Source organism: Thunnus albacares, chromosome 23 (genome assembly GCF_914725855.1).
Source record: "Thunnus albacares chromosome 23, fThuAlb1.1, whole genome shotgun sequence".
Classification (NCBI taxonomy): Eukaryota; Metazoa; Chordata; class Actinopteri; order Scombriformes; family Scombridae; genus Thunnus; species Thunnus albacares.
In genome coordinates, this window is record NC_058128.1 from 21097660 (window position 1) to 21119054 (window position 21395).

The following is a 21395-nucleotide window of genomic DNA, read 5'->3' on the forward strand; positions in this document are numbered from 1 at the left end:
TAATTAATAATACCGTAATTAATAATACACGCCAGTCCGTGAGCTGAGTCGGCACAGAGGGTGGTGGGACAGGGAGGCATGACCCTTCCACCCAGAAGTGGAAGAAAGGAAAAATAAAGAATAAATAAATAAAACATCAAGGACAAATATCAGGCTGGTCAGATGAAGAAACAAACAAACAAACAAAAAAAGAAAGTAAAACCAACCAACAGTGAATCAGCCTACGGGTCTGGGGGCACCAGGGTGGGAAGGTTAGCAGTGGACTGGCCCCCTCCGACAGGTCTGGGAGCGGTCCACTGCACTTTATCCCACAAACTCCCAAGTCCTTCTAGTAACAACAACAAACAACAACAACAACAAAAACGTATATTATAATTATACTATCGGGGTGAACCAAGTTGACCTGTCCCCTGCTGCTCCCCAGCCAGTTCTCATTCCCAGGGTGTCAAATACCGACACTTTGTCATCCCCCTCAATGTCTGATACCGAGGCACCCTTTAGCGTCTGTATGAGACACATCGTGCTTTCAACTAACTCTAATGTAAACCCATCTGCGTCCTTTATTAGACGCCATGAGACGTCTATATAAAGGTGACATTTTCCTTCTTAGGAGGAGGCAGGTTGGGTGGATGGCTAGATAGCTAGATGGCAAAAAGTGCAAGAAGTGGACTTTGCTGCAGGAGACCACTATTCACCTCTAACTTCCAACCACAAGTTTAATATTTACTGTTGCCATGACAACGTTTCAAGTGATCATTTTAACCCAAACCACATCTTTCCCTAAAACATAGCCAAGTGTTTTTTGTGCCTAAACCTAACCAAACGGTTTTTGTGCCTAAACCTAATCAAGTGGTTCTTGTGCTCAAACCTAACCAGACCACACTAGTTGCTCTGAGCGTGTAATATTGCCACGGATGGGTCTACATTGGATTTAGTTGAAAGCCCAGTGTGTCGATATACAGATGCCAAAGGGTGCCTTGTGCATCTGCATGAGACGCCAGAGGGGCGAGACAAAGTGTCGGTATTTGACAATCTGGGATGAGAACGTGTTGGCCTCCCTGTGAGCCTGCCCTCTGATGCAGGCGGACCCACCACTGGGTTGCTGGCCACGGGTAACTTCATCCCCACAAGAAATGATATTTGCAATCGCCTCCACTTCCCATTGTCACTGTTATTATTATTGTTATTACTATTCATTTCTTTACTACTCTCTCCCCTGTTCGGCTCTTTTTTCTAAATTCTCTGGTTTTCCCTCCTACAAACATACTCAACCTAACCACACACACGACACCTCACAAACATCACCACAGCTTAATAACTCACCCCCCCACCTTCACTATAACCACATTGTTTAATGTCCTAAACTGCTTTGCTGTTTTGTCTTAATGTCTGTATGTTCGAACACCGTCTTGTCTTATGTTATTATGTCTTTTGTTATGTTATATTGCACCAATAAAAAATGTTTAAAAAACTAATTTGATTATCTGGCTATGAAAAAATAAATAAATAAAAAGCGAAGAAGTGATGTCTTTGACAAGGCCTGCAGAGTCAGTGATCAAAATCACTGCTTCGCCTGCTGCACAATCCCTCCATCTTTTTCCAAAATAACATGAGCTCCTGGGGTGCACATGGAGCTCGATACTAATGAATATAATAACCAGCATGGTTGCAGGCTGAATAAGAGTAAGTAGTTAAAAAGAGTGAACATAAAAGGATAGAGGGTTGAAATCAAGGAGAGCTGAGGGTAAAATAGTGAATCAGGCAATGGGTTTAAAGAGTGGAACATTACAGATAACACAAGACACCACAGACCCATGTGATGATGATTCACGACGAGGAAAGTCCAGGCAAATGTCTGGTCAGATATTCTACACCTCTGGCCAAACCTGACATTAGTAAACTGCAGAAACACTGCAATTACATGGTTACTGCAAATGCAGTTTTCCAGGATAATTAGTGACCCTCCATTTCAAAATGAGGGGGTTTCCTAAAGGATGATCCACGTACGGTATGTCATTTCTGCAACATTTAGTAACTCCAAAATGATTCTGGAGCTCAAGTGCTTTAAGATGGTACAACCCATGACTGCATATTCCCAGGCTGTTAGTATAGATTACATCCTGGTTTCTAAGACCATTACAATTTTGTTGGCGACTGGAAGGGAAATTATCTCTAAAGTCTTCTTTTTCTTGATTCTTGTACTGGTGGAGTTGCTGATGCTAAGATACTGACTGAGATGCCCAAAATGATCAAACAACCAGGTGTGAACAAATTCTCCTTTAGGTAAACTTAACATTTCAAATGGATCAGTTCAAATCACCGAAAACGAAAATGATCTCACAGCTGGTTTGATTTGTCCAGGTTTTATAGAAATCCACACAATACAATAGAGGCCAATGGCATCTAATTACTACAGTATCACAAAAAGCAGTGAAAGTCTCCTGATAACTCTGGATGTTCCAAAGACCTCACCATGCAGTTTTTAGTGCCACCATTTCTTCAGTAAAAAAAAATAGCTCTAATAAAAAGTAACTGTGTCACTGTTTCTGGAATGACACTGCTGTTCTTTTAAAATGTAAATTGTCAGTGCTGAGCACCACAAATTGGATTCAAATTACCTCCATTCTATTGGATTGGAGACGGAAGATTTCTCAAAACCTAAGAAAATAAGACCAAACCTAACTGCATGGCAAGATAACACTATGTGTGTTATAAAAAAGAAAAGAAAAGACACAAACAACAAAGAAGGTGCTTTTGTTTGTGAAGAAATATTATGTTTATAGAAATAGACTATTCCGTTGGCTGATTTATGGGTTCACTGGCGATGCTGCCATTACTGCTGTGCCACAGTCAAACTGAACACATTTACACTGACAATGAAAGCAGAAATGTTTAGATGAATCAAAGAGTAGCCTGTGTTCATGTGGAAGTTATTCACCCTAACACAAGTTTGAAACTAGTTATACATATATAACTGGTATAACAGGCAAACTACCTCATGTAGGTAAGTTACTGTCTTTAGTACTCCTTGGTAGGTCCTTTGTCAAACAAGAGGATTTAATGGAGATTAATTTGTCACATTGATTTTGTCACATTGGCTTGTTGGCTTTTTGCTTTTGAGTGACTGATAACACCAGTTATTACAACTTTACTAAATTACGTTGATAAGTTTAAGCTTTTCTTATAACTTTTATTTCAATAGCATTCAATTGTATTTTCAACAGGTAACAGATTCTACAGGATATACTGGACAGATGTCTGAGCAAAGGCACTCATAAGGTGAATTCCTTTACATACATTAGTGTTATACAAGGGTCTATAAGTGAGATGCCAATGCAGTAATGACGGCTTATCATCTACCGTCTACATATAGTATAATGGGTATGTATAAGACATTGCATCTTTGTTGGCATTTGTTGGTTCTTACTGGTTCATTGCGTGATTTACAGTGTGGGGAAAAAAATCTGCCTGGCATCAAAAATGTGTGTGTGGTGACAGCATACGGTAATGGAAAGCGTCTCACTCAACCATTCGGCCTCAACAGCACAAAAAAAAGAAGAGAGAAGTAAAAGGCAAGTGAGTGATTTCCAAAACCCACTAAAGACAGAACCACGGAGGCCTGTGGGGGCAAGAGCAGCTAAATGACATAAGTAACCACCAGCACAAGAGCTTTCCATGTTACATTTACATTTTTATATTTACACCATGTGCATGACTCACAGCTTGAGACGATTCAGCAGTCACCTGATTTTCAAGCACATTCCTCTCAGTTTCGTGCATAAAATGTCATCACTGAAATATCTAATATTAGGCTCCAGCCACCATGTCTAACCAGTGCTTGCCGCGGCAATGGATTGATCTGCGCATTCGCTTCAACCATCCGTGCAAGTGTGTTTGGTCATGCACCAGAAAAACTGGAGAGACAGAGGAAGACAGATTGAAAGAGAGAACATTTACAGGAGTCAGTTTATATTAGTATATTCTGGGTTAGTGTTTTGGATGCCCATAAAAGCATATATAGAAAACCTCAAGACAGAGAAGTCTTATTTTCACTGTGGTCCTCTGTGGAATTTCAGCAGAAATTCTTAAGAATGAAAGCACTCTGACAGACTTTTAGTTGTCAGTTAATGAGTCACAGGCAAAAAAAAAAAAAGAAAAAAGAAAAAAGTCAACCATAGGCTTCCAGAGAAGTAGAGACATTTAAATGAATAGTTCAACATTTTGGGAAATACACTTTGCTTTCTTGCTGAGAGTTAGATGAGAAGATCAATACCACTCTTTATCTGAGTGTGGTATCTCTATCTATCTATAATCTTCTCATCTACCTCTTGGTGAGAAAGAGAAATAGCGTATTTCCCAAATGTCTAACTATTTCTTCAAATTGCTTGTTGACCAACAGTCTAAACCCCACATTCAACTTACAATAATCAAAAGAAAGCAACAAATCCCCTGTGTGCAAGTGTGCAACCAGAGAATGTTTATCATTTGTTGTTTATCAAGCAAACATTTTAAATAGATTATCAAAATAGTTTTTTGCCAGATTTTTGTTAATCTAATCTTTTTTTCGACTCATTTCCAACATCAACATTATTAGAAGAAACCAACTGAGTGCAACAGCGAGGGTTCAGTCAACCTGAATTGAAGCTGTTGACACCCAAAATTCAATATCTGATTTCATTGTATGTTTTACACACTGATGCCTTTGAAGCTGCTGAACAAGTCTTGCTTTCATTTCTATCCCATCAGCAGGGGACCACACTATCTAAAAAGCAAACTTCGATCCGAAATGGATCAATGATCAATGAATAGAACACAAGTTAAGGAAAGATGGACACCGTGAGAGAGAAAAGGGGGTTAGTAAGAAAGGATTTTATCACCGTTGGAGGTCTGTACCATTGTTTATTAACTCCCTGACCAAAGAAACGTATCAGCAGGCCAGATTGTTAAGTGCTGGCATGTTCCCACTTGGCAGAGGCTTCCTCTACATCAACCCCCCCCATCACCATCTCCCTCCCTCTGTTCTTTCTCTGCTGTCTTTAGTTAACGTGTGGTCTAATATGGTGGTTTACAGTCAAGCCATGGTGTGTTAAGAAACCAAACAGCTCATAATTGCTTCATTATGTATTGTTAGAGGCAATTACAATAAAGGAATCAATCCAAGGACTTTTGAAAAGGAAGTAGAGCAAAGCACTAATGTTAGTGGTTCTATTGCCTTTGTAACCAAATAGCTAGAGTAAGGAATTCACTTCTGAGGCCACATAAGTTCATGCTCATGTTCTTTATAGAGAACTTTCACATATGTAACACCCCCCAGCGTATTGGACGTTCTCAACTCTTGAGCAACAGTGTCTGAGGACAGCTGACTGCTTTTTCTCCCAATTTCTACTCAGGCTTCAACAGAATTCAGCAGATGTGATTCTTTTATGTTTCTGCTTGGTAAGTAGGCTAATAGTCACTGCTCAACTAACATCACTGCCTTTCTGTAATTAAACTTGTCACAAATCTATTCAGCAAAAACTAGTCATGATAGTTATGTTATTTGCTTTGCTGAAAATCTGTTCTTGACAAGCTGACTAAAAAAAAGGTTAAAAATGTTAACTAATTCACTGCTTACAAACAAATCAGTCAATTTACATGTAAAGCAAAATATCTATCTAATCACAAAACCGGAGTCAACAAACTACATGTATAACTAATAATGGAAAACTGTGACTTACATACTTTCAACAAAAATTTAGGGCAGCAAAAAAATGAAGTTGTGCAGCTTATTAGGTCAAAAAATATGTAGTTGGGGGAATATAAGCAACTGCTTTGCTGCTTCTTCCATGTGTCTTATAATACATGTTAAGGAAGTGTTATGCCTTTAGTGTGAAATCAGCAGTGCTGATAATGACTTTCACTGTTAGCTAACATTGCCAGAGTTTATACCAGGAAGTTTTTCTAACCATATAGATTTTGACATTTCTGCACTTTTTGTCAAGTCATTTTGAAAACTCTATACACTCTATACTGTATCAGACTGGTAAGAAATCACATCCGGAGCTTCAAGGCTTCAATAATGTGTGGGAATGATTAAAGGCTGTGTATATAAAATATAAATTGCCTCTTTAACAGCATTCCTCTTTTTGTCACATTACTAACACTCATGCAGTTAGTCAGTGTTCCCATGTGGTGAAGTATTCAAAGAGGAGCACAGTCTTTCATGCCGTGTTCATTTATATAGAACTAATTTCCTTAGAGAAATTCCGATGTATTTCATAAGATTGTTTTATTATTTGCTGTTTATTTAAAAAAATCTGGCTAAGTAGATTTGTCTTGTTTGTTACAGCAAACTAAATTAGACACCAACTAAGAGCTTCTATTAACTGTCCTTGAAAAGCAAAGTAAGCCTAGAGTACATCTAACATCCCAGGAATCAAATAGTGCACATAAATTAGATCTCATTGCAACTTCTGAACGTATTACACACAGATCAACGACTGACCACCAGTCTATTAGGTCACAACACGCTCAAGTCACGGTGCACGCATGGCAATTTCAACATAATAATCTCAAACCCCATCAGACAGCGAGCGCGTGCAAAATCTGTCTGTCCTGTATCCATAGTGATTGCACATACAGGCTGTCAATTCGATCACTAACAAAGCAGGGGAGACTAATTGCAATGAGTATCTTCTGACAAGCACAGTGCCTGGGAAAATAATTGATGCCGAATCGGTAATTGGACGAGATTCTTTGCTGTGTGATGTGTGAATGAGCGTGCGTGTGTGCAGATGTGTGTGTAACAGTCGGTGATTAAAGGGTTTGCAGTGTCATCTGGACCCAGAGGACATTAGCAGCAATACCATTGAAATGAGAGGGGAAATGATAAACAAACTAGAGTTCATTCTGTATGCATGAGTTGCTGCCCCTGGGCATCATGGAAATGCTGTATTTGTGCCATTTTCACATCTTTAAAGCAAATACAGCCACATTACCCGAGTGGACTGTTATATATAACTTGATAGACACTGCAATATGAATTGTTCCAAAACATCACCAAAACCTGTAGTTTTATAGCTCCCTGAATTAAGTGATTCTGATAATGATTTTGCTATGGATGGGTTGACTACGTTTTTCACATTTTTTAAAAGAGCAAATATCTGGAATTGTATTAGTATTTATATAATTAACAGTGTCCAAACAAGTTTTAACAAGTTGAAGCTGGCAACTGTTGATTTCATAGGTGACAATGACTGTAACTATAACTGTCACTGGCAAATTACTTCAGTTTAACATTAATTCTGTGAGTTGGTTAAACATAAAGGAAGCCTTTGGCTGTTATCTGGTTAATATGCTCTACAGCCAGTGTCTGTATCATTTACATTCAGTCAAAGACAGTGAAGTTGGAGGAACATCGCTATATAATTCTGATATTCAGAATAAGACTAGAGTGGACAGTTTTTTTCTACATGTAGATGATTGCCTCTATCTATTTTAAACAGCAAGCAGGTAGTTTGGTAGTTGTCAAGTGTCAACGACAGACAGCTGGTAAGTTGTCTGAATCTCTCAATGAAACATTTAAGAAATCATAGCACATTCATATCATTCTTTTATGCTTGTCACTGTGACGGTTCAGCATCAAGTCCATCAGGTGTGTCCCACTGTGAAGCTCACATTGAAGTTAGCTTTAGCAGTGCAGAGCAGTCAATGGCATCATTGGTCATCAGATATCAAAACGTTATCACACATTACTCACAAGAAAGTCCTGTAAACTATATCTCTAATGCTTTAACCTAAAAAATGGGTTACATTGATAAGTATTCTGAAGAAACCAAGAAGATTACATGAGTTGGCTTTTCTGACTGGTTTGAACCCTAACTGAACCCTGGGAGGAACCTCAACAAGAAGCAGCTGCCTTATTTTTTAAGATTCTCTTAATGCAGAAATATGATACAATTGTGATAATACTTGGCACAAACTTATTTTGTTTAATACTGTGTTGACCACAAATACAGGCCTGGAGTTTAATTCATAGAAAATTATTGGTCATAAAATCATAATTATAATTTCCCCAAATCGTTGAACCCTATCAGAGGGTTTATTAGTGGAGAATGCTGTATGCATTCTGAACATGTTGCTTCTTTCAGAGAGTGCCTCACAAAAATAAGGTCATTATCCCACCAATCTTTGTCCCATGTGTGAGCTACTTCAATTTACTCTACACTGAAAAATTGTGGCTTTCCATACTGTCATTGTAGAAAACAATATTACAGATGGAGTGTGCGCTACCATACAGCAGTGAGACTTATATAACATCTGAGACTTTGAGCAAGCAGATCAGTGATTTTCCATGTAGCCTTGAGATGTTCAACTCTTAACACAGATCGAGAGGTTTTGCATCCACCTACAGCACAGCTCACGTTTCGAAATCTACATTGAAACATCAACATGTGGCGTTGCTAAACTAAAGTGAACTCATATAACCCCCAAACCTCATGATTCATGCGAGCCCTGTTCGGTTTACCCGCGGCTAACCCCTAGCACTAACTCACCACCACTTTGATGGTACGATTGATGCCATGCTGATTGTTGTACGAGGACAAAAAGCGGTTGCCTTCTCTTTGTGTCAGCAACATTCTCTGGCCGGGGATGCGGCCAAATCTTCCCCGAGACACGCATGCACACATACACCACTACCAGTTATATGAGAAGAATCACACACACACACACACACACACACATACACAGCTAGTTGCCTGAGCAGAAGTAAATCCAAACACTAATTTCATATACAAACTTGCACGTACAAACAATACCGAACACAATCCAGAGCTCTGAGGTCTCCTCAGGGGCACGGAGAGAATTTAATTCTTTCATAATGACATGTTACATTGTGCAACAGACAAATGCAGTGGGAGCAGATTAGGGTTTCCCAAAGTCTTTGGGTTTTGCTACCTTAACATACTGAGAAAGACAGAAGGCACAAGGAGAAGAAACTAGGTTAATGAAATGTGTTCATGGGCCTTTGAACATCACCAACAACCAAGTTCAAGATCCAAATAAAGATGTCATCCTAATTGGGAATGAAGCTCTCAGCTGACGTGATAAAAACCTGTGATGTGGAGTAGTTGTGCCATGAGAGAGCAGCACAGTGCTTCATGTAGAAGATGTGGGGATTACATAAACGAAAAGAGTGCTGTAAAATGTAAATTAGGACCGTTAATTTCCTAGAATACTGTAGGTGTTTGGATGAGTGTGTTGGGGCACGACATGAGTGTGACAAACCCTAACGCGAATGTGCCAAATTCTGCTACTGGTACGTGTTCATAATACAAAAAAAGAAGGCAGATGTAGTTACCAGGGGAGGGTTGATTTGTATGGATGGGTGTGGGCAGTAGTGCATTAATACATGGGCTTACCAGGGCTTAAGACCTGGGCCTTGGGCCTCCAGGGGCCTCTCGAGACGTGCGCTTAAAAAAAACCAAGAAAAACCCCACAGTAAACACAATGTAGGAGAGTAAGCTACCTGTGATCCGGGGGCAGACGTGATGAGGAGTAAATCCTCTTGCTGTGCTTCAACACTCTGTAAAAACATGATTTATGTCATTATGTTGTATTTGAACTTGGCAGCACGGTGCAGCAGCAAAAGTTTTCATCCACTTCAATGGCTAGTTGTGTTTGCTTGTCATGGTAAAGACATAGAAAAGGACACAAATATCACATGGACTTGGAGGAGAGCTTTATGGCAAAAGTGATTCAATTTTGGGAGTTTGTGCACAATGAGATGAACACATCAGCGGTTGAACTGACCGTGTTAACTGGCGACTTTCAGCCGAGTGTGACATGGTTGCCCGTAATGATGGCAGCTGTTGAAAACGCCAAGAGAACACATAGGTGTCCTTGCTAATTCCTTATTAATTTTACTTTAATTACAATTTTATTAAATATTCAGATTTTTTTTTGTCTTATTAAGTTTGTAAATGAAACTGTGTCGCCAGCATGAAGCTGTCACCTTTCTTAAAGTTAGGCTGAATGTGTTTCATGACGGATTTGTCATACTGTCAGTAGAAAATGTGGCCCAACCACTAATGCACTTTGATTATGGATGTATTATACGTTCTTCTAATACATCCAGCACCACCATGCTGCCCCAATCAGTCAGAAAGCCTGTATTTAATACACAATTTGTCAAACTGCATTACTGTGTTATCAACGTCGTTTATATTTTGCATCAAGGCAACATCACTTGTTTTTTTCTGAAATTAATATCTTCAAATGTTTGCTTCTTTGAGAGGAAACGCTGCATCTCATTGCAGTATTCCACACTGATGGTCACAGGTTAAACAGACGAGACTGGTCAAATCTGGTGGCTACTGAAAGTGCAACCATCACACAATTTGTACACAATATACATTCCTGCCTACTTGGCTGATAACCTATTGTTGACGTACTCTTTTATTTTGGTGAGTTTCATATTCTGTTTTCTAATTAGGAGGGCACTACACACTAGAAGGGCACAGTGACTATTTGTCATTGTCCATTGACACAGTGTGCTGAATTAATGTTGCCTTGGCATACTGTGAGGGGTAGCATGCACTTGTGTGTGTGTTTGGGGGGGAGGAGGGGGACAGTGAAGAAACAAATAAAGAAACAGTCATTTGTTTCCAAAAAGCCCCATAGCCTATAGTAATGTTACTATAGCGGGGCAGCCCCATAAGTATCAGACCCCTTTTACTCCTTTAAATGAGGTAGAGGCTTTTCATGTGACTGCTGCAGGGTTCTGGAAAAAGCCTATCTTCATCTTCCTGCCGTTAGCATGTAATGTGCCTACTTCAGCACTTGCCTTTCTGCTACAAGATCATTAAACCGCAATGCCATTCATCATTTCTGAATCCCCCCTAAAAAAGGGAGAGAAAAAACGGTACGACACTTATCCAAGTCTCCTTTCTCTGTGTTTAAAACACACACATTTCAATGTCAAACTCAGCTTAGATGAGAGGCGAGATGAATGAGCCTGATGTAAATAAGAACCAAGTGAGAATATTTCTCCTTACCTTGCACTCAGCCTGCCACATTCAAACTGATGGGTGATCAATCTTGTGGCAAATGACATAGAAATGCAGATTCATGCTATTTGTGTGGTGCACAGTGGGGATGTTTCATATTAACACATTAGCAGGAGTCAGGACTGAAAAAAAGATCCACTTGGCCCACTGATACACTTACTACACACGGATAGATAGATGCAGGTTCTTATCTCTTCCTATGCAGCTTCAAGCTTCAAGTCCGCTTTCATCTTTTATTTTCTTGTAGCCGCTCAATTGTAACTTGTTCCTGCCACATCGCTGACATTTTGGGCAGCAAAGTAATCAGAAGTAATGTAACGCAAAACGGCAGTTTGCCTGAGAGTGATGGAAGCATTTAGAGCATTTAATTGATACAATGACACTTTAACTGTGAAAGTTACAGCTGAGGCTGCCAGTCACAGTGGACCAAATTCCATATTTTATGTGTTTTATCTCAATTACAAGACCAACTTTGCACTGTAAAGAAATTAGCCTATCAGAAAAAAAAATAGTAAATGTAATGGTAGTCAAAAGGTTCACAGTGAATATCCCCAGATTGGCTGAGAAAATTTAGTTTGAGAAAGAAACAAACCACTGAGGCCTCCCCCCCTCGGCTACCCTGGTGGTGCGGTCAAACAGTCGAAGAACATGTTCCCACTCAACAGCTCCATATTCAGCATATTGTGTGAATATGAAGTGGGATGTTTGCTGGGAAAGAAAATGAATGCTGTGTTGGACTAGTAAAGGTTAAAAGAGACACTGGCCAATGGTGGTAAGCAAAACTCGGGAGAGACACAGTAGTCAGGCTGAGCTTGACAGTAAAATGAGAATAACTGGTCTACCTTAAAGATCAGTCCACCTTAAGTTAGTCTGGTCAGGTTAGGCTAACCTATTGTCACCAACTTTGGGACCAACTCCCTTTACCTTTCCAGCAATTGGGGAAGCAACACACAAGGCTTTTCTTGGTCTCGAGAAGCTGCAGCATTTATTAACTGACACACTGTAGTGTGTACTGTACATTTACTGACAGACTGACAACTTACTGCTAACCTTTTCCTCTGCTCCGCTTGAAATCACCGTCACTTTTCCGCTGTTCGCTCTACTTGCTCAACCACCATAAATCTGCAGCAACACACAGCTGAAATGAATATAGGGGAAACACTGATATACCATTACCAGGAAGGGGTGGTTATGATGGCATGATTGTTGTATTTATATACAATTTTTATCCCTGTCCTTTTCCCTTATAGTGATGAGATTGTAGCATAGAATTGTAATAGCCCTTGCTTTGGGTCACCTCCATAGCCTCAGGGGGAAGTTGGTCCACTGTGAGTCCATTCTCTTCAGCCTTGCAAAACGGCTCACAGACCTAGACTCCTCATGCCCCAAAATGATTATCATTACCACCATCAGAGTATTACCCTACAGTACATATACATATCTGTATGTGCACATACATACTCACATGCAAACTCCTGCTTACACAGGTATGTTGACATCGGCATACATGTCAGCTGACAAATGAAACGAAACTGAAGCACAGAGATGACAACCATATGTACTGACACAGTGCCACCACTGTCTGGGTAGTGGCGAGCCTACTCTTCAACTGCAAAACATCCTGCCCAGTACTTTTTGTTGGTCACAATTTTTTTTTAAAAAAGGCAAATAAAATAGCCAATGTCATCAGTCAATATATCACAATCGGATCTTTCAAACTCAATCACCAAAAGTCCTGCATCGGTAAGGTGCACGTGTGCAGTATAACCAACCCCATATAACAGAAAGCAAGAGGAGATGATGATAGGAAAACAATACAAACAATCACTGTACATATCAATATTAATGCTGTATTTTCTAGACTGAAATATCCAGCTGAAGAAATAACTACCGCATGGATGGATTGATTGCCACAAACTTTGGTATACATAATTATGCAGCCTAGAGGATGAATCCTAGTAACTTCTGTATTCTGGCAAGTCAAATTTTTCACTAATTCATGTCACTGGATAAGTGAAAAATGTGACCCGCCAGAAGTCACTAGGATCTTGCCATCTCCTTGTTTAAAAATCAACACAAAATTTTATGCAGACATTCATAGATCCTAGAGGTTGAATCTTAATGACTTTGATGAATCGCAGACTTTTGAGTCAAATGTTTCAACATCAGCTAAATGGACTGTCAATTTAGAGTTATAATAACTCTGGTGATCCTCTGACTTTTAATCTACCGCCATCATCACGTCAAAATTTCACTTTGTTCGACATTTTGGTTTTATTACCAAATAACTGCAAAACTAATGACATTCCAATCAGCCTCAACTGTACTTTGTATGTAGTGTTAATTAGCAAATGGTGGCATTATAACACACTGAACTAAGATGGTGAACATGGTAACCATGTTCATCATAAGTGTAAGCATGTTAATATAGTCATTGTGAACATGTCAGCATGCTGACATTAGCATTTAGCTGCCTACATACAGTCTCACAGAGCTGCTAGCTTAGCTGTATACCATTGGTGTTGTTTCACTATGTAGAGAAAGTATCACATTACTCAGAAACTGCAAAAAACAAAAAAACAAAGTGCCTGAGAAGTTTAATTTGACTCAACCTTACTTATTCCCTTCCGATACTGCTTCGCCTGAGGGAGGATTTCAGGGAGTCTAAATCTTCATTTTCACCAGCAACCTGACACTCACTCACCGTACTGGAGAATCTACCCACAAGCTCCGGGCTGCTCAGGTACACAGTGCGCTATCTGTCATGACAAGTTCATTCAGCTTCCTCTAAGAGCACCTTCACAGGCCATCAATGTCATGAAGCTCTCTGTCCTGAACACTCAATAGTGACAAATAATCTCCCCTCCTACCCTCCCTTGTGTCTCATTATTCCCTATTCTCTCTGTCTGGAGACACAAGCAAGTTTTTCCCCACTCCTGTAAAAAGAAGAAAGTCATTTGTTTCCTCATCTCTCTGGTTTGATTACAGTGCTTTTGTCCTCTACCCTCCTTTTTGTAACAGCTTTTAATTGAGTCTTTGCTGTCAAAAATGCTTTGCAGACAAGTCTTTGAGCATCCACAAGTAGTTTGCAAACAGCAGACTTTAATGGGTTAGCCCAGATTCACTCCAAGTCAGAACAATGTATGACATAGCATAACAATGCTCATAAATTGATTAGTCAGTTTTGAAAAAAACAAATTATTAATCCATGAGAGCATCAGATGGAATCCCTCCAGGTACTACTTAGGGTCCAATTAATCAAACAAGTCTCCCCCTTAAAATGACAATGGAGCTAATCGATGCTGATGGGAGAGCCTGTCGCTGCTCTCCATCAAGGCCGTTAAACCCTCATCTGCAGAGGTTCGTCCTAATTTAATCTGACACTTTATATGCAATATCTTCAGCCGTCATTGATCTCAGTGAAACGCTACCCTTGTGATCCAACACAGACACGACCCCAAGGGCACAAAAAGAAGTTGTAAAATGAAAGCAGTGACATGAAAGAGAAGGGAGGAAACAAAGACAGAGAATGTATGAAATTAAACTTTGATACTAGTGCCAGCACAATAGAGTTTTCAACCCTTTTTTCTACACTTTACTTTGAGAGATGAGACATCTCAAATGTCTAAACTCAAGCAGCGTACAAGAAATTTGCTTAAGTTATCATGATTGCTAATCTGACCAGGCATTTTAATACAGCTTTTGGTACTGGGCCATTTTTTAAACTCAAACCTACAGACATATTTCAGCCAGTAGTAAAAGAGTTCAATACAAAGCCTGAGTGCTTGGACAGAAATACTTAAAAGCAACTTAGTGAAAGTTGAATCATTACAAAGAGAAAGCAGAAAACTGACAAAAATGTCAGATTCAAAGCCAGTAGAGCCAGAGCTCTAGAGAAGAGGACCCTAGTCTAAGCCAAGTCAAATCAAAGAGCAGCTCTGCTCGAATTCAAAGCCAAGACCACATCTAAACAGCGTTGAGATGATGTCAAGACAGAAACCAGAGCACATCAAATTTGATACAAAACGGACAATGCCAATAAAAAGTATTTGTCTTTCCAAATGTAAAAGATGGGCATGGTTAAGCCAGATCATAGACCAAAACATAATTCATTAAAAACCATTTAGTCTAGAAAAGAGGTATCACTTTTTATTTGAAATTGAAACTACCACTCAAATGTAGGAAAAAAATGCCTTGTACTCCAGTGTAGGGGTGTTCCTAAAATGTAATGTCCAGCAGATTCACTGCACGCACTGTTGCCCAATCAGTAATGGGCTATTTTCATTGTTGTTCCTCTTTGCTAACGTAAAACCGAAAAAAGGGTTAGGGTTAAAGCTGTATAAACTAGCAAGCTGTGGTAAACAGATAATCATATAGTAACGTTAGCTTGGGAGTCAAGAAAAGAGCTGTCGTAAATGAATGGAATATCATTTCTGCAATGTAGTTTAGGGTTAGGCTACTTTCAAAATAGTCTGAAGATATTTCATGTTAATTTTTGTTCATTCAAACTTGATTGTTTGAAAAACAAACAGCCTTTGTTTAGAAGTAGTTTTGATCCTTCTCTGGAAAATGGAGTGTTTTAAGGGCTTTGAAAAAAAAGGACTAGATGTATCTGCAGGATAAGACATGAGATTTGACTGATAATTGAACATATGAGGGGGGAGACTAAAATTCCTGGAACCCATCGATAGCATGGTTTTAGGGTGTAGTCAATATCGGAACCCATCGCCTATCTGTCTGGTAACGATTTGGCCTCTGGGGGCAACGGCCAATATTTCGGGGTTCCATTGTAGCAAGCAGATATCTGGATAACAGATATCTGGGCCAAGACTTCCTCTTCTTAGCAACTTGAGACAGTCCAGATAACATTTTGGCTGATGTCTATAAACAGATAGATGCATATGAATACAGATGAATGTAAAAAAAAAGCTAATAAAAAGCTAAATTGTCATCAGATGATAGCCGATGGGTTCCAACATTGCATTTTGGCCAATGCGTTCCACCTCTTTTGCTCTCCGCATGGACTGTTTACCTGCATGCAATCAAAGCCCACTCAAATGTGATTGGTCAATACTACTCAGACTACAAACAGAAACCAGAAACCTCTATGTTGTTGCCTGTGAAAAGCCTGGTAGCGTATCTCCTTTTAAGGAATAGGGCAGTGCGTAAGCAAGTGAGTAGTTAAGTGAGAGTGAGCGGCAGAAAAGTGACGGTGAATGCAAGCAGAGCAGAGGAAAAGGTTAGCAGTGAGTTGTCAGTCTGGCAGTAAATGTACAGCACTAAAATCTTGTTCCATTGCCTACAGATTCTGCATTCATATGCAGATATCTGTTTATTTGGATTAGGGTGTAGCTATCACATGTGTTGCTAGGTAGCGTATGCTTAAAGCTTGGTGAAACTAAAATTAGGACAGAAAGGGAGAAGATTTGCCACAGTGGAAGAAATCCAGGAAGCAGCGCAGGAGGCTCTGGACACTGACATTAGATGACTGCTCTACTAAATGTTTCCAGGAATGGGAGAAGCGCTGGGACACGTGTTTTTTGAAGGGGATTAGAAAGGTACTACTTAAAGAACAAAAAGGAAGAAGGGGTAGGGGAAAATGTATCATCAAAAATGTTTAAAGGCTGAAAAAACTTAAGTCAGCATCTGTTAGAAGCAAAGACCAAATCAGACCCAAACACTAAAGTCCTGTTAAAAGCATAGTGAAAAAAAGCCTGACTTGGCAATCACAGTCTACCTACTGGTCTTTAGAGCAACATTCACCAGAGTTAATGACTTCTCTTGGGCTAATCAAAGTGCTTACTTAGGCAGCCCTATTCACCCTAGCAGACTACATCTACCCCCAACACGACTGCAGAGTCCTGGCATGCCATCATGCCTGCCTACTGGGTTGATGGTGAGAAAGGCTTAGACAAATCACTCTGGTAAGGTTATTAGTATTCCCTGGGGATGAAATCCTGAGCCCTCTCAATTCTGCAGCTTCTGGTTGAATGAATGAGGGGGTTAATGCCATCAATGGGCCCACAGCCAGCTCTGGCCTTACACTGGTCCTGTGGGATGGGGACACCAGATGCCGCAGCATCTCACTTGTTACACAATCAAGGAAATAATTGGTGAGCCTGACTTGGGCGTGTAATTCAATTAGGGCAATAAAGAAGCCTTTATTATTCTCTGGAACAAATATAAAGAGTGGGACATGACAAGAGCTACATCTTCTTTTCATAAAATCAAAAGAAGCTTAAGGAATATGCTTTTATGTATTCTATTCCAACCAAGATTAAAAATGACTAAAATTTTCCAAGAGTTTAATTAGTTCCTCTTTCCTAGGGACTTAGTTTTGCTATAACATTTATATGCAATCCATTTGAGAATTTACTGTATGATTGATATGGATTTTTTTGATAATAGAAAATATGCCCCGATTGGTTTCTTATCAGACAACTCTTTACAGCCTCATACAGACAAAAATCGATGCCGCAGCCAGTGAATCTATTCAGCCATCTATTATTAAAAATGTTCCAGTCGTTCATGAGAGCAGGCTGTGAGTGATACTAAATAGATCAGGAAGAGCTCTAATCCATGTCTGCATCTCATAAAAAACAGACCTCAGACAATGGTTTCCCTAAGGTAATATTTCAACATAAATGTAAAACCTCGGAGCATCCTCAGCCTAGAGGCAGCCTCCAGATGTCATAAAGGGAGCAGAGGGGCATTGTGATGGATGGAGCTGGCTGTGATGTCTGAAAGTCCAGGAGTGCATGTCTACTGCAGTTTCACATAAACTTTGTCATTATCAGGAATGGCAGGACACCAAAAAAAAACAGGTTGACACAAGAGATGTAGCCTTGTGGAGGGTACAATCCTCCTTAGCTCAGTTTGCACCAGCTTTACTTTAGATAACAGTAAGTTTAGCCATTGTAATGGTGGTATAACATGCATGCAGATCTGTAAGTAGCATCAAATTGATCTGAGTTATATGAAGATGAGTTTTTTAAAATGGAAAAATATGGGACTGATTCCTGTCGTTTGCCTTACAATGATCCCCAACTGTAAGCCCCAGTTAGTCTGCGTTTTTACTCACTTACAGTTGTCAATTTGTGCGGACACATTTAAGCATTGCTTCATAAATAACAACCACTTTCTCGCCCATTACCAAACCGCCTTGTTGATCTGACAGTACCTTGCAGAAGTGGTTTGTATATTTACACCCAACAACCAGACACACTCAATTAGAGCAGGTGCAGTCTATCTGGAACAATCCATGTTGTGCATCATCTGTTGTTCATTCTCCCCCAAGCCTTTCTGAGCGCTTAACAAACCAGCAACACATTACTTAGTGGCAAAATCACACATTTCTCATGGCAAATTAATGGTAAATTGTCTTACCTGGTATCTAGCAGCTGAAGGAGGGAGGCTCTCTCTTTACCGCAGCTCTTTATTCACACAAGCAGACCACGGCGGCTTTGAGGGGAAGCACAGCGTCGGAAAAAGGTGTTTAAGGTGTCCTAAAAGATGTTCCTTGAGAGCGGAGGGGACGGCACGGCGGCTGTCAGCCCGGGTATGTGCGGGAGAAAAAAGCTCCGTTCAGGCTGAGAGGAAGCAGCAGCAGCCTGCAGACCACGGAGCGCCAAGCCCGTCTGAGCGCTCAGCGGGAGAGTGCAGCTGCTCGGCCGGACACGGGGTGGCAGTGTTGCACGACAAATCCCGGATAGTGGTGGTTTGTGGGGAGGGTTCTTCATGACGGGGACGGTCACAGAGGTCCTTCAGTGTTGGGCTGCAATGCAAAACAACTGTTATTGATGTGATTAAAAGGGCAAAAATATCGAAAAGAGCAGAATAGGATCCTCTGACGTGGTCATAGTGGATTCCAAATAAAATGGCTTGTAGTTCTAAAACGTAGCAACATTTTAAATAAATAATCTTGGAGAATTAATTACTATATTCATACTGTTTTAAATCCCCACATACAAGTTTAATTCTACATTAAATGCCCAAAGTATTAGAGACTTAGAATTCAGGTTAAAGCCTTATCCCTGATCGATTTTTCTTTTTAAAAATCTTTGTTTATCACAAAAGGAGATTAAGCAGAGGAATATACAAATGGGTTTTTGGGGTTTTTTTTTTTTTTTAGCTCTGAGAGTGAGATGTATATTGGCAAAAGTTTGAAAGTCAGTCACATGAAGCTCTTAACATTTTGTAGAATCAGTGGAAATCAACATTTGGAATTTGAACCATTTGGGTGACATTGCCGGTCTAAATCACATATTTTCATCATTTGCCTTTGTCCTTTTTAATTTTAAGTAGAAGTAGAGATGCTTCAGACTGATTCTTTGGTTCAAGGTCTCGTTATAGAAAACTTGATTATACCAGTAAAGATTTTTTTTTTCATTGTGGTCTGTGTAGGGTTGAGATGACTGCAGACTAATCAAGACCATTTCATTATTAGACCATTAATGACAGAAATCATAATAAAACTAAACTGCTCTTTAATTTACTTTCAGTGATACCCTCTTTATAGGGTCTCTGTACCTCAATTTGAGAATCAACAAGGTTAATTTATTTTTGTAGTTTAACTTTGTTTGCATTTTACATTCTTTATTGTTTTTTCTTCATCATCATCATCATAAATACATTTATGTGTGCAGTTGATTAAAGGTGCAATATGTGAGATGAGGCCAGTATTAAAACATTCAAAAATTACCTAAAATTATCAAAAGAATGTGAAGAAATAACAGTTTTGACATAATGTCAAAGACATATGTATTGTGCTGCAGAGATATCTGCTGAAATTAGCATGCTAGACAGCAAGCCCCAGCCCGTCCTGTCTCGTAATACCACTTTGTACCTCAAGGGCGTTATTGAGTCACTGTAGTGTCCAGTCTGCCCTCAGACCAACATGAGAGGAAGAAAAAGTTTCTTTTCTAAAGCGAGAAAATAACCATTTAGATTCCCAATATGCGGTCAGTTTATCCAAACTGTTTATCCTATTTGGAGATTTGGATGTTTTAGTCGGAGATGCCACTGCTGCAGCCACTGGCTGGGTGAGACAACTGGTCATCTCAGCTGCATGATCTGATGAACTGATCGGTGCGGCTCTTTGATAATTTACCGCTGGCTCTAATGTCTCCATAGCATTTTGATATCTTGATGACACCATAGCACAGATTCACTGTTAGCAGTAAGCTTTACCTTATATTCAGTGGGTGATAATTATGGGGTGATGCACTGAGGGGGCTGCCCCCTATTTGTTTGGTGCAGGGGGTCAAATCTTACATATTGCACCTATAACTGTTTATATCATCTCTTGTATCTGCCACCTCAACCTATTGTCATTGCTTCACAAACCCAATTAAAGAAATACATATCTTGCATTAGCTGCTGTTGTTTTTCAGCAAGACATTTCAATTTCTGTACTTCTTTACATTACTTCTGGCTAAGAGAAAACCAACAAAAAAGTGGGTATAAAAAAATAATCTAACAAAGATGTCCAAGGATCAAACTCATCAGAATGACTCAACACACTACAAATCTACAAGATAAATTGTGTTAAGCAGGGAATTGGAATTATTGACCTGGCTTTATATATCAGGCTGACCAGCCAGCAGCCAATCAGCAGTCAAACTGAGTCAATCAGAATTCTGGGCACTCGTAGTCGTTTATTTAGTCCAATCCCAGTTTGGCACTAACAAAAACACAGAAAAATGGAACAGCCCCATCTTTACAAATGACTAAAAAAAAATGGGTTTCCGTCTTATGTTCTGTAGGGAACACATTTGTTTTGTATTAAAGCAAATTTGACAGTAAAACATGACACTGTGAAACATTTGTCAAGAGAATGGACTTGTGTCCTTTTATACTTTCTCAGCATTAAACCAAGGCGATTTTGCCGATCCTTGCTGTGAGTGGCTCAACATAACCCATAAAGATGTTATCATGCTTTAGTTGCTACAACGAGATACTGTATTGCTTGCAAGAGTGGATACTTTATCATTGAATATTTTGATAATATGTTTGAGTATCATTTTGCAACTTGTCAACAATTCTTCCTAATTATATTAATAAAAAACATAATCTGAGTGGCATTAGGTTTCTTTCAAAACATATTTGGGTACTGTGGAACACATTGGCAAGATTACTGACCGACGGCCTGTACAGGTCCAGAACAATATTCTTGCAGGGATCCTCACAAACTCTGGTAGGATGGCAGGCAAGGAAATAGATGAAGATAGCAACAACAAGGAGTTTAATGAGGACGAGGGAAACTGCAGTGATGACAGGAGGGGAAAAAGAGTGGGAAGAGGTGGTCAGAGGGAAGAGAAACATGAAGGCAAGTAGTCATAGAAAGAA

General features: G+C 39.7%; 1 protein-coding gene across 5 annotated transcripts in view; it reads right to left on the bottom strand.

Annotated features, from left to right (window-relative positions):
* Positions 1 to 18744, bottom strand: part of nav3 (neuron navigator 3) — a 420345-nt gene extending 401601 nt beyond the window's left edge. For 4 of the 5 annotated variants that reach the window (XM_044342743.1, XM_044342742.1, XM_044342741.1 and 1 more), the window contains exon 1: positions 18435 to 18744. The gene's annotated coding sequence lies outside the window, so the exon portion shown is untranslated. Of the gene's footprint in view, positions 1 to 9508; positions 9566 to 18434 lie in introns of all 5 variants that reach the window. The other variant, XM_044342745.1, reaches the window with a different exon arrangement.
* Between the last annotated feature and the right edge of the window lie 2651 nt (positions 18745 to 21395).